General features: G+C 39.2%; 1 protein-coding gene across 11 annotated transcripts in view; it reads right to left on the minus strand.

The window, feature by feature from the left end:
* Window positions 1-15,045, minus strand: part of DGKI (diacylglycerol kinase iota) — a 453,062-nt gene that overhangs the window by 185,189 nt on the left and 252,828 nt on the right. The gene's annotated exons all lie outside the window — the stretch shown is intronic.

The raw sequence follows: 15,045 nt of genomic DNA on the forward strand, positions 1-15,045 counted from the left end.
TCAGCATCAACTGGAAGTTTGTTAGAAATGCAAATTATTAGCTCTATTCCAGACCTGCTGAATTATAATGTTTAGGGGGTGGTGTCTAGGAATCATGATTTAACAAGCTCTCCAGGTGATTAACATTAAAAGTTGAGACACTCTGGACTCTATTCAGAATAGAGGGCTGGCAGGGATCCAAGGCAAAGGTGACAGGACAAAGGAGGGTGATGAGGGGTGATTATCTGCTTTGACCTCCATCGGGCACATCTCCTGTAAACTATATATGGAGCTTCCAAATGTAATTAAATATGGGAAATTTGGATAAAAATTAATAGAGAATTTGCTTTCACATTTTACCAAACCTCCTAACTACTATCTGTGCTTTTGTTGGTAACAGGCCTTAAAAAATTGATTTATTGGATTATTTGTTCTTTGGGTGTTGAGTCTGATAAGTTCTTTATAGATTTTGGATACTAGCCCTTTATCTGATATGTCATTTGCAAATATTTTCTCCCATTCTGTCGGTTGTCTTTTGGTAGAAATTCAAATGGCCAACAGACACATGAAAAAGTGCTCAACATCACTCGGCATCAGGGAAATCCAAATCAAAACCTCAATGAGATACCACCTCACACCCGTCAGAATGGCTAAAATTAACAAGTCAGGGAACGACAGATGTTGGCGGGGATGTGGAGAAAGGGGAACCCTCCTACACTGTTGGTGGGAATGCAAGCTGGTGCAACCACTCTGGAAAACAGTATGGAGGTTCCTCAAACAGTTGAAAATAGAGCTACCATACGATCTAGCAATTGCACTACTGGGTATTTACCACAAAGATACAAAGGTAGGGATCCGAAGGGGTACGTGCACCCCAATGTTTATAGCAGCAATGTCCACAATAGCCAAACTGTGGAAAGAGCCAAGATGTCCACTGACTGATGAATGGATAAAGAAGATGTGGTATATATACACAATAGAATATTATGCAGCCATCAAAAGGAATGAGATCTTGCCATTTGCAACGACGTGGATGGAACTGGAGGGTGTTATGCTGAGTGAAATAAGTCAATCAGAGAAAGACATGTATCATATGACCTCACTGATATGAGGAATTCTTAATCTCAGGAAACAAACTAAGGGTTGCTGGAGTGGTGGGGGGTGGGAGGGATGGGGTGGCTGGGTGATAGACATTGGGGCGTGTATGTGCTACGGTGAGCACTGTGAATTGTACAAGACTGATGAATCACGGATCTGTACTTCTGAAACAAATAATGCAATATATGTTAAGAAAAAAAAAAGAAGAAGAAGAAGATGGCAGGAGGGGAAGAATGAAGGGGACTAAGTCGGAGGGGGAGACGAACCATGAGAGACGATGGACTCTGAAAAATAAACTGCGGGTTCTAGAGGGGAGGGGGTGGGGGGATGTGTTAGCCTGGTGATGGGTATTAAAGAGGGCACATTCTGTTTGGAGCACTGGGTGTTATGCACAAACAATGTATCATGGAACACTACATCAAAAACGAATGATGTAATGTATGGTGATTAACATAACAATAAAAAAATTTTTTAAAAATGATTTACTGGAGATACATAAATATACATATATGCAGGTGAAGTGCTAAATGGACTCAGGGCATATGACAGCAAAGGCTGTGGGTGAAAAATGGTTTGAGTATGGTCCTGTTTGTTATATAGGTTGAAGACCACAAAAAAGGTTAAACAAGAATCTGCATCAGAGAATGTTCACACAAATATAAGGGATTATAAAATCCCTAAGTGAAAAATTACTTCCTTACATTCTTCCTAATAGAATTCCAAGACATTCCAATGGGACCGTCAATGTTTTGCCTTCTGCTATTTTATCCCGTATGCTCATTAATCCCCTCTTAGGGCAAGGTCTCTCTTCAAATTGTTTCTCGACAGACAGCTGGATGACTAGCTGAAACTGTTCAAGTCCTGGCCCTATGTTTGAATGGCAAATCTCAACAATTGTCTAGATGAAGAAAAGTAGCAAAGAGCTCCCTCACTAAGATGCCGCAGAGTAAGAGCTACACAATCTCAGGGAATAATCCTAGACCTAGGATCGTTAGATTATTTTCATGATTATTAGAATATAATATTAGCGCATAACATGGAAACTGGGTGAAAGCTTGCAAACTTAAAAAAATAAGGTCGTATGTTGTAATTTGACTTGAGAGTTTTTACATATTTAAGTTTCTGTATCTCATACCTCTCCTTAAACATTCCCTCTGTTCTATTGAATTAAGTACTCTGAACCCTAGAAACAAAATCAAACAAAAGTTAAATGTTAATTTATAGGCTAGACTAAAAAAAAAAAAGGTGATAAAAGTGGTACTTAGTGCTCTATCTCCCTGGTCCCCATTTATGGACCCAAAATTCACCATTTTTACAGTATGGGCCTTTAGGATAAATTTGGCTGCTAAGTAACATTTTTTGTTTGTTGTTTTTTAACCTTTCTTAACCCAAATTTGGCTGGGTACCATTTTCAGTTGCATTAACTCTTGCTTTATGGAACCAGAGGAAAAATTAGAATTTCTGTTGCTATGCAATTTATCATGGGTACATAATCCCTATTTAAAAAAGAATGAAAGAAAGAAGGTCAGATTTTGCTATTGGGCAAGTTATAATAAAAAAGTGGAAAATGGCACCCACAGTTCTGGCATAGAACTTTTTCAGGGCACTAACATCTGTAGCTATCAAGTGAATCATGCATCAACTATTAACATGTACTTTTTAGAACATTACTTTATGGTTTGGAAAAGATTCACATTCTTAAGGGGTTTTCCTATGAGCCTAAGGTTTTGTTTTTTTTTTTCCCCTTTAAAGAAATAGTTTTCTCTCAAGAGATCGAAAATGTTTTGTAAGAACCAAAAGAGTAGAATAAAATAAATAAACTGAGTTTTTGGTGATTTTACTGACACAGCTGATGAAAACAGTCACTTCAGATGTAATTTAACTAGATAAAATTCAATTAATAAAACTAAACAAGATTAAGACACTAGCATTTAGAGAGGTGTCAGAAAGATAACAATGTAGGAGAGTCACACATATTCCTTAGCCCTGAAAACAGAAAAGATGGAGGTAAATTCTGTTATCTCTGCTAATACTATAATGGTATTATACTCCTGACTCCCTGATTAAGGCTGCCTTGATGATTAAACACTTTTTCCATTTTAATATCTACCCTACTCCAAAGAGCCTCAGAAACAAAGGTTGACTGGAGCTGAGAGAGATGTTGGGTAGTATTAGAGCTTCCCTACTCCCAGCAGACGCCAGTCCCTAAGAAAGCAAGGGACAGTCTGCAAATAATAGTACTTAATCATTCCTTATTGGCTTTTAAAATGTTGAGTGGCTGAATATGTCTTTGTGTATGTATAAGAACTGACAGGTCTTTTTTCTTTAATTTTTTATTGTTATGTTAATCACCAGACATCACATCATTAGTTTTTGATGTAGTGTTCCATGATTCATTGTTTGTGCATAACACCCAGTGCTCCATGCAGAACGAGCCCTCCCCAATACCCATCACCAGGCTAACCCATCCTCCCACCCCCCTCCCCTCTAGAACCCTCAGTTTGTTTTTCAGAGTCCATCATCTCTCATGGTTCGTCTCCCCTTCTGATTTCCCCCCCTTCATTCGTCCCCTCCTGCTATCTTCTTCTTTTTTTGTTCTTAACATATATTGCATTATTTGTTTCAGAGGTACAGATCTGTGATTCAACAGTTTTCCATAATTCACAGTGCTCAACATAGCACATACCCTCCCCAATGTCTATCACCCAGCCACCCCAACCCTCCCACCCCCCCACCACTCCAGCAACCCTCAGTTTTTTCCTGAGATTAAGAATTCCTCATATCAGTGAAGCCATATGATACATGTCTTTCTCTGATTGACTTATTTCACTTAACATAATACCCTCTAGTTCCATCCACATCGTTGCAAATAGCAAGATCTCATTCCCTTTGATGTCTGCATAATACTCCATTGTGTGTATATACCACATCTTCTTTATCCATTCATCTGTCGATGGACATCTTGGCTCTTTCCACAGTTTGGCTATTGTGGACATTGCTGCTATAAACATTGGGGTGCATGTACCCCTTCGGATCCCTACATTTGTATCTTTCTGGTAAATACCCAGTAGTGCAATTGCTGGATCGTATGGTAGCGCTATTTTCAACTGTTTGAGGAACCTCCATACTGTTTTCCAGAGTGGCTGCACCAGCTTGCGTTCCCACCAACAGTGTAGGAGGATTCCCCTTTCTCCACATCCCCGCCAACGTTTGTCGTTTCCTGACTTGTTAATTTTAGCCATTCTGACTGGTGTGAGGTGGTATCTCATTGAGGTTTTGATTTGGATTTCCCTGATGCCGAGCGATGTGGAGCACTTTTTCGTGTGTCTGTTGGCCATTTGGATGTCTTCTTTGGGAAACTGTCTGTTCATGTCTTCTGCCCATTTCTTGACTGGATCATTTGTTCTTTGGGTGTTGAGTTTAAGAAGTTCTTTGTAGATTTTGGATACTAGCCCTTTATCTGATATGTCATTTGCAAATATGTTCTCCCATTCTGTCAGTTGTCTTTTGGTTTTGTGGACTGTTTCTTTTGCTGTGCAAAAGCTTTTTATCTTGTTGAGGTCCCAATAGTTCATTTTTGCCCTTGCTTCCCTTGCCTTTGGCGATGTTTCTAGGAAGAAGTTGCTGTGGCTGAGGTCGAAGAGGTTGCTGCCTGTGTTCTCCTTTAGGATTTTGATGGACTCCTGTCTCACGTTTAGGTCTTCCCCCATTCTGAGTCTATTTTTATGTGTGGTGTAAGGAAATGGTCCAGTTTCATTCTTCTGCATGTGGCTGTCCAATTTTCCCAACACCATTTGTTGAAGAGACTGTCTTTTTTCCATTGGACATTCTTTCCTGCTTTGTCAAAGATGAGTTGACCATAGAGTTGAGGGTCCATTTCTGGGCTCTCTATGCTGTTCCATTGATCTACGTGTCTATTTTTGTGCCAGTACCATACTGTCTTGATGATGACAGCTTTGTACTAGAGCTGGAAGTCCGGAATTGTGATGCCGCCAGCTTTGCTCTTCTTTTTCAACATTCCTCTGGCTATTCGGGGTCTTTTCTGGTTCCATACACGTTTTAGGATTATTTGTTCCATTTCTTTGAAAAAAGTGGAGGATGGTATTTTGATGGGGCTTGCTTTGAATGTGTAGATTGCTCTAGGTAGCACTAACATCTTCACAATATTTGTTCTTCCAATCCATGAGCATGGAATGTTTTCCCATTTCTTTGTGTCTTCCTCAATTTCTTTCATGAGTATTTTATAGTTTTCTGAGTACAGAGTCTTTGCCTCTTTGGTTAGATTTATTCCTAGGTATCTTATGGTTTAGGGTGCGATTGTAAATGGGATTGACTCCTTAATTTCTCTCTCTTCTGTGTTGTTGTTGGTGTATAGGAATGCCACTGATTTCTGTGTATTGATTTTATATCCTGCACTTTACTGAATTCCTGTATGAGTTCTAGCAGTTTTGGGGTGGAGTCTTTTGGGTTTTCCACATAAAGTATCATATCATCTGCAAAGAGTGAGCGTTTGACTTCTTTGCTGATTCAGATGCCTTTTATTTTTGTTGTTGTTGTTGTTGTCTGATTGCTGTGGCTCGGACTTCTAATACTATGTTGAATAGCAGTGGTGATAGTGCACATCCCTGCCACGTTCCTGACCTTAGGGGGAAAGCTCTCAGTTTCTCCCCATTGTGAATGATATTTGCTGTGGGTTTTTCATAGATGGCTTTTATGATATTGAGGTATGTACCCTCTATCCCTATACTCTGAAGAGTTTTGATCAAGAAAGGATGCTGTACTTTGTCAAATGCTTTTTCTGCATCTATTGAGAGGATCATATGGTTCTTGTTCTTTCTTTTATTACTGTATTGTATCACATTGATTGATTTGCAGATGTTGAACCAACCTTGCAGCCCAGGGATAAATCCCACTTTGTCGTGGTGAATAATCCTTTCAATGTACTGTTGGATCCTATTGGCTAGTATTTTGGTGAGAATTTTTCCATCCATGTTCATCAAGGATATTGGTCTGTAATTCTCCTTTTTGATGGGGTCTTTGGTTGGGGATCAAGGAAATGGTGGTCTCATAAAACGAGTTTGGAAGTTTTCCTTCCATTTCTATTTTTTGGAACAGTTTCAGAAGAATAAGTATTAATTCTTCTTTAAATGTTTGGTGGAATTCCCCTGGGAAGCCATCTGGCCCTGGGCTTTTGTTTGTTGGGAGATTTTTGATGACTGCTTCAATTTCCTTAGTGGTTATAGGTCTGTTCAGGTTTTCTATTTCTTCCTGGTTCAGTTTTGGTAGTTGATACATCTCTAGGAATGCATCCATTTCTTCCAGGTGATCTAATTTGCTGGCATAGAGTTGCTCATAATATGTTCTTATAATTGTTTGTATTTCTTTGGTGTTGGTTGTGATCTCTCCTCTTTCGTTCAGGATTTTGTTGATTTGGGTCATTTCTCTTTTCTTTTTGATCAGTCTGGCCAGGGGTTTATCAATCTTGTTAATTCTTTCAAAGAACCAGCTCCTAGTTTCGTTGATCTGTTCTACTGTTTTTTTGGTTTCTATTTCATTGATTTCTGCTCTGATTTTTATTATTTCTCTTCTCCTGCTGGGTTTAGGCTTTATTTGCTGTTTTTTCTCTAGCTCCTTTAGGTGTAGGGTTAGGTTGTGTATTTGAGACCTTTCTTGTTTCTTGAGAAAGGCTTGTATTGCTATATACTTTCCTCTTAGGACTGCCTTTGCTGCATCCCAAAGATTTTGAACTGTTGTGTTTTCATTTTCATTGGTTTCCATGAATTTTTTAAATTCTTCTTTAATTTCCTGGTTGACCCATTCATTCTTTAGTAGGATGCTCTTTAGCCTCCATGTATTTGAGTTCTTTCTGACTTTCCTCTTGTGACTGAGTTCTAGTTTCAAAGCATTGTGGTCTGAGAATATGCAGGGAATGATCCCAATCTTTGGTACCGGTTGAGACCTGATTTGTGACCTAGGATGTGATCTTTTCTGGAGAATGTTCCATGGGCACTAGAGAAGAACGTGTATTCCGTTGTTATGGGATGGAATGTTCTGAATATGTCTGTGAAGTCCATTTGGTCCAGTGTGTCATTTAAAGTCTTTATTTCCTTGTTGATCTTTTGCTTAGATGATCTGTCCATTTCAGTCAGGGGGGTGTTAAAGTCCCCCAATATTATTGTATTGTTGTCAATGTGTTTCTTTGTTTTTGTTATTAATTGCCTTATATAATTGGCTGCTCCTATGTTAGGGGCATAGATATTTACAATTGTTAGATCTTCTTGTTGGATAGGCCGTTTAAGTAGATATAGTGTCCTTCCTCATCTCTTATTGCAGTCTTTGGTTTAAAATCTAATTTGTCTGATATAAGGATTGCCAGCCCAGCTTTCTTTTGGTGTCCATTAGCATGGTAAATGGTTTTCCAGCCCCTCACTTTCAATCTGGGGGTGTCTTTGGGTCTAAAATGAGTCTCTTGCAGACAGCATATCCATGGGTCGTGTTTTTTAATCCAATCTGATAGCTCGTGTCTTTTGATTGGGGCATTTAGCCCATTTACATTCAGGGTAACTATTGAACTATATGAATTTAGTGCTATTGTATTGCCTGTAAGGTGACTGTTACTGTATATTGTCTGAGTTCCTTTCTGGTCTATGTTGGTTTTAGGCCCTCTCTTTGCTTAGAGGACCCCTTTCAAGATTTCTTGTAGGGTTGGTTTTGTGTTTGCAAATTCCTTTAGTTTTTGTTTGTCCTGGAAGCTTTTTATCTCTCCTTCTATTTTCAATGACAGCCTAGCTGGATATAGTATTCTTGGCTGCATATTTTTCTCGTTTAGTGTTCTGAATATATCATGCCAGTCCTTTCTGGCCTGCCAGGTCTCTGTGGATAGGTCTGTTGGCAATCTAATGTTTCTACCATTGTAGGTTACATATCTCTTCTCCCGAGCTGCTTTCAGGATTTTCTCTTTGTCTCTGAGACTCATAAGTTTTACGATTAGATGTCGGGGTGTTGGCCTATTTTTATTGATTTTGAGAGGGGTTCTCTGTGCCTCCTGGATTTTGATGTCTACTTCCTTCCCCAAATTAGGGAAGTTCTCTGCTATATTTTGCCCCAATATACCTTCTGCCCCTGTCTCTCTTTCTTCTTCTTCTGTGATCCCAATTATTCTAATGTTGTTTCATCTTATGGTATCGCTTATCTCTCGAATTCTGCCCTCGTGATCCAGTAGTTGTTTATCTCTCTTTTTCTCAGCTTCTTTACTTTCCATCATTTGGTCTTCTATATCACTGATTCTCTCTTCTGCCTCATTTATCCTAGCAGTTAGTGCCCCCATATTTGATTGCACCTCATTAATAGCCTTTTTGATTTCGACTTGGTTAGATTTTAGTTCTTTTATTTCTCCAGAAAGGGTTTCTCTAATAACTTCCATGCTTTTTTCAAGCCCAACTAGTATCTTTAAGATCATCATTCTGAACTCTAGGTCCGACATTGTATTAATGTCCATATTGAGTAGGTCCCTGGCAGTCGGTACTACCTGTTGTTCTTTTTGTTGAGGTGATTTTTTTCCATCTTGTCATTTTGTCCAGAGGAGAATAGATGAATGAGAGAACAAAATGCTAACAGGGTAACAATGTCCCCAGAAAATATACTGTAAACAAATCAGAAAAAACCTTCCAGAAAGTGGTTGCTTTTCTGTTCAGAGAGTTGTTGCTATTCTTTTCTTCCATCTCCTGTTGAGTTCGTAGGTGTTCAGAATGGTTTGATCCCTATCCAGCTGAATTCCTGAGACCAGTCGAAATCCAGGTCTCCGACTCCTCCGCCATCTTGCTCCCCCCAAAACTGACAGGTCTTTGAGGAGGTCCAAGGAACGTGGTCCCCAACTATATCAAGAAAAGGGGGCTTACAGAATTGGGAAAGGACCAGTAAGAAAGTTTAAGCATTCTTGTTCCCTAAGGAAGTTGTATCTGTTAATTGGTATGAGGTCAACTATGAAAGGCCATTCTCAAGGAATGCCCATAATACTCAAATTATCCCAAGATCCCAATAGTGGAAGCATCCATGGCTTACTGTTACAGTTCCTCCATTGCCCATCTTCCTCTTCCACAAAGACAGGGTATAACCAAGTGAAATCTAAATGCTCACTGTGTATGTCTAAGCCATTAGCCTATTTATAATCTGATTGGACACCAACATTAATTGTATTTGTTTTCTATTCCTGAAAACGTGGCAGCTTAAAACATCCATTTATTTTCTTATCCCCTAGGCCAAAATCTGGACTGGGCTCTCCTGAGTCCTCTACTTAGGGTCTTCCAAGGCCAAAATCAAGCTGTCAGCCTGCAGGACTCTTCTCTGGGGGCTCTAAAAAGGATTCACTTTCACAGGTGCCTGGGTGGGCTCAGTTGGTTAAGCTTCCAACCCTTGATTTCCTCTCAGGGCGTGATCTCAGGGTCATGAGATCAAGCCCTGTATTGGGCTCCACACTCAGCAGGGTCTGCTTGAGATTCTCTCTCTCCCCATCTTCCTTTGCCCCACCCCCACTCACACATGCTCTCTAAATAAATAAATAAAATCTTTAAAAAAAAAAAAGGATTCACTTCAAAGTTTATTCAGATAGTTGGCAAAATCTATTTCCTTGCAATTGGAGAAGTGAAGTTCTTTTCCTTGCTGGCTGTTGGCTAGGGTTCATTCTCAACTTCTCGAGCCCTCCTGGAGTCCTTGGCTTGGGATGCCCTCCACTGTCAAAGCCAGCAGGGGCACATCAAGTGCTTTTCACACTTCAAATCTATCTGACTCCCCTTCTGCCACATCTCTTTGACTTCCTATTTAACTTTCCACTTACGCTTTGAAGGGCTCATGGTATCACATTGGGCCCACTCAGATAACCCAGAATCATCTTCCTGTATAAGGTCAGCTAATTATTGACCTCAATAACACTAAAAAAAGTCTTTTTTGCCATGTAAAATAACCTAACCAACAAGAATCACACCAATAGCAAAGGTCATAAAGGCCAAAATTCTACCTACCACTGCCCACCATCTGACCCCTATGATTCACATCTTTCCCATATGAAAAACATTCATTCCTTCCAAGGTCCCCAAAGGTCTCATCCCCATTATGGCATCAACTCAAAACCCAAAAATCTCACCTAAATCTTCTTAACACAAACTTCCCAAATCTCATCATCTAAATCACCTAAGTGATTTGGCTCTAGATATAATCCAGTTATGATGATGATAATAAGGTTCTGGATAACTTCCATTCCATTGAGTTAATATATTAATCCTATTTTTATGTACAACACAATAACATCTGTGCCATCAGAATAGGACCCTAAACTCTACTTTTGTCTGTCATTGGTCTGGCATATTAGAAGAGATATTCATAAATACAAGTTCAACTCTATGTTTATAAAAATCAATAAGCAATTTGAACTGCACAAAACTCACATTTTCCACATTCCTCTGCATTAGGTATGTACCTAATCTTAAGACTTCAGTTATATATACATAAACAATCCCAAAATCTATGCCTACAAGTAACAATGCCACCTTCAATTCAAATTGTATATATCCAAAAAAAATCTTATCTTCCAACATCATCTCCCATTAAGGACAAATAGTTTTACAAACATTATCCATGTTTCTAACACCATTGCAAAACTCTTTCATTATGTATTAATTGGTCATCCCATCTTTATCACAAGCTCATTTGTCCCTCTATACTTTGCTGTCTGAAATGCCCTCACCCACTTTACTTCTTTTCTACATATTTCACACTCCTCCTTTATCTCTCAGCTCCCTCTTACCCTTTCTGGAAAATTTCCCCTGATAGGTTTTCCCTGCCAAATTCCTATATTATTTACTGCCTATACAACTAATCTTAGCCCTACTATATATTCCTTTCTATTGTTACCTTTTATATTATATATGGGGCCTATCCTCTGATTACACTCTCCATTACTGTAACTTACACTTATTGAGATAGCCATGGACTTGGCAAAGGGAATATAAGAAGATATGGTGTTGCTCAGTTCCTTCGCCGCCCCAGGTCCCTGACTCTCAGAGGTCGACAAGTGGCGCCCGAACAGGAACCTGAAGCCCCCATCGAGGAGTGATCGGCCAGCGATAGGAACCCTACAGAAGGTGATGGATCCAGTCGAGCAATTTGGATACCTCTTTGGCAAGTCCGGCCCAGGAGCGGTGATAAAACAGAAGAGGTCTTTCAGCCACTGCAGGGATTGACCACCCAATCCCCTGTCTGAGAGATGGCAACACTCTCCTTGAAGAGACCTTAAAAATGAAACTTGCCCCCAGCAACACCCTCAATTTGGGGGCAACTGAAGACCCTCACTCAGAGGGTGGAGCGAGTCCTGGAGACGACGACCAGATCTACCAAAAGCCCTGAACATTTGTTCCTGGCTATGTTGGCGGTGGTGACATGCGCCTCTGCACAGTATGGATTCCATCCTTCTCCAAGCCCGTAAGGGGGTCTGGATCCCGTATACTGTACCCTCAAACAAATGAATGCCCAAAACCTGCATCAGAGTGCTTATGGCAGCGGCTAATTTGAAAAAAAAGGGGGAGCTGTAGGAAACAGAACTCCACAACAACCAGTGGTGCATTTGTGCAGACTCCGAGATCTCTGAGAAAAACTCGAGATTGCAGGGTTAAAAATAACCCAAAGGATCAGAGTGAAATGCCCTTAGAACTGACCACACACGTTCCAAAGTACGCAGAAGATGTTTAGTAGATAGGAAGCCAGCTGTTTGTAAACAGCACACAGTGCACTCCCCTCTTTGTTAGCTTGTCCTGTAAATTGTTTCAAAGATTCTTACGAGCTTGACTACTCCTGTATACATGGAGGAATGTGCCTTAACTACGCCCCTGCTGTAAACCATTATAGATCTATATCGCTGTAGAAAGTATACAAGAGTATGGAAAATAAACCTCTGTGCCTCAGGCTGTTTGCTCAGGGTCCCTTGGGGAGAAAAAAAAAAAAGAAGAAGATATGGTCTTTTGCCTGCATGAGTTTAGAGTGGAGATAAATTTGAAAATCAAAGAATAACATCCTTTTGTATGTGCCATACAAAGATGCCTATATCAGATGAAGTGAGAGTCACACATACAGGGAATGATCAAAAGTGTTCCAGAGGCAGGTACACTTAAATCTTGAACGAAGGGTAGATGCCATGCAGAGGTTCAAAATGGAAAAAAAGTTTATAGACAGAGAACCTTGGACCGTGAGAGTTTCTCAAATGTTTGAGTCTCAGTACCTAGACCTAAGACTGACAGTGTGTCCTTTGCAGTGATGGTGATGATGAAATTTAGCAAGCCACTGAAACATCTTTTTAAAGAAATCTGATCATTCTCCATATGAATCATGAAACATTCATAATCCTTGGAAATATGCTGATCTGCATGTCTCTGTATATTCAGTGAAAATAGTAAATTTTAAATCAAATTTAAATACTGCTTCCTCAAGAATCATAATTGTATTTCCCTGACCTTGTAGCGTAAGGTTCAACTCCTCTGAGTGAGTAATTTCAGCGAGGCAGTAAAATTTAAGCATCCAATCTCAGGCTAAATGTTTGAGGTGCTTAATATCGTTCATGTCCAAAAAAATGACAATCTAATTCATATAGCTGGCAAAGTGAGACCTAACTTTGCCGCCTGATAACCATAATCATTGTCAACATGGCTATACATTATTAGATGGGAATATTTTCAATGTACTTGCTCAAGCACTGTCATAATGCAATAATTATTAAAGTTCTGGGCAAGACTCCTGCTGAAAATTAAATTGCCAATTCTGTTACGTCTCCAAATCCTGTTCCAAAAGATTGCACTTTCTGATATGCAAGCAACAGTTCAACCATGCATGGTTTGGCCACTTTAATAAGAAGAAAGCGTCTCTATTTTCTAATCAAATGAACTAAACCTACTTTCTGATCAAATATAGAAACCCAAATTATTCAAATGTTTGCATTCTTTTTATACAAAGTCAATCAAAATGTTAAGACTATCTTTACTCCTCGCTTGATTTTCTACTGGTAATTCTAAAAGTATTTAAACAGTAATACCACCAATAAACTATCTCAAATGTCTTTAATTGTCCCCTCTATTTGATGGGCTATTTCACATCTATGCCAAAAATTGCTTCTGCAATTACATTTTTAAAGATTCTGCCTTAGTGAGATTTGTATTTATTACCCCCTTCATATAGATAGATTAGAATAATTCCCTAAGTACACACACACACACACACACACACACACACACACACCTTTTATTAATACCTAATAGGGGGTTATTCTATACAAGCTCATTTTTTTATAATGGCTCTCATGAGGCTTTTTTTATAATGGCTCTCATGAGGCTTTTTTTATAATGGCTCTCATGAGGTCACCCTCTAAGTATTTCATGGCAAATGATACAAGTTTTGTCATGATGTCTCAAACTGTGAGTGTCTGCATTTGAGAACAGTTTGAAGTGTTCTTGGCTTGAGAATAGCCACTTAATACCAAAAGGAATAAGTCTGCCCCTATTGAAAATGCAGCCATACTATCTTTTCCCGTTACAGGTGAGCTTGAGATTTCTTGATTATCCAGGTAAAAATATGGGGAAAATCCAAATTAGCTTGTGTAATTTTACTTTTCATCATAAATTAATGCAAAGTGAATAGATTAACAGGTACTAAGAAGTCCACACCTCTGGTATAGGCATATCAACCAGATCTGTTTCCAACATTTTGGAATGTTGGAAATACCATCTTCATGAATATTGCAGCTATTAGTCTCAGTCAACATCAGTTTTCCCTTATCAGCTCTTCAGTGGCTGGTTTTCCTCAAGGGCTCTAGCTTACCTGCAGGCCAAATGTCTGCAATTCCATTTCATACTGCTTGAAAGCACTTACACTAAGCCTCAACAATAATCTATACAAAGACTAATGCTTTGCATCTTTTAACCAATTGTTTTATAATCACACATATATTATACTATGTGTGTGTATATGTATGTGTGTGTGTGTGTATATATATATATACACACACACATATATATATATATCACAGTTTGCATATTCCTTTTCAAATGAAATAGTCCCACAACTTAAAAAAAAAAATCACTTTTCTTCAAGAATTCTCTTCTAAGCCTGGTCTTTTCCCCTTGATGTCTCTCTGTGTTCCCTTCACTCTGAGACACAAAAGTTTCATCATAGTACAAGGAAATGTATCATTAGGAGATTGTCAGATTAAGTAGACAAAATATTAGTCTCCCTTGAATGAGCTCATTGTCTGCCACTTACTCATTTAGGCCTCTTTTCATGCCAGGATGTCTATTTTGGAAGATGCACGCATTGGTGATAATTATAAGCATTGTTAAGAAACTAAAGGATTTTGGGTGCCTGGGTGGCTCAGTTGGTTAAGTGACTGCCTTTGGCTCAGGTCATGATCCTGGAGTCCCGGGATCGAGTCCCACATTGGGCTCCCTGCTCAGCAGGGAGTCTGCTTCTCCCTCTGACTCTCTTCCCTCTCGTGCTATCTCTCATTCTCTCTCTCTCAAATAAATAAATAAAATCTTTAAAAAAAAAAAAAAAGAAACTAAAGGATTTTATTAGGAAGCCCAGAGCCAGAGTCTCCCGAAGAATATGAGGGGAAAAAATGGGTTAAGAAATGAGGAAAGTAATCTCCATTTACTTCCCCAAATTAAGTCTCCTAAAATATAGGGAGACCAACAGACCATAAATGTGGGCCCTAAAGTAGGACTCCCTGAATATCTACCTCTAAGAGCTGTCCATGGCAGTGAAATGGGAGGGTGATGGTGTTTCTGATCTGGGTATTTGATATTTGTGGTTCTGTTATCAACCAGCCTTTCAGAGGGAAAAGTCAAACTATGGCTTTCTCTTTGATCAGCATCACTTTTATTTTATTTTATTATTTAATTTAAATTCAATTAGCCAACATACCATTTACATCGA

This window comes from Callorhinus ursinus, unplaced genomic scaffold (genome assembly GCF_003265705.2).
Source record: "Callorhinus ursinus isolate GAN/ISIS: 27379988/994484 unplaced genomic scaffold, GSC_fseal_2.0 scaffold12, whole genome shotgun sequence".
In the NCBI taxonomy this organism is placed as follows: domain Eukaryota; kingdom Metazoa; phylum Chordata; class Mammalia; order Carnivora; family Otariidae; genus Callorhinus; species Callorhinus ursinus.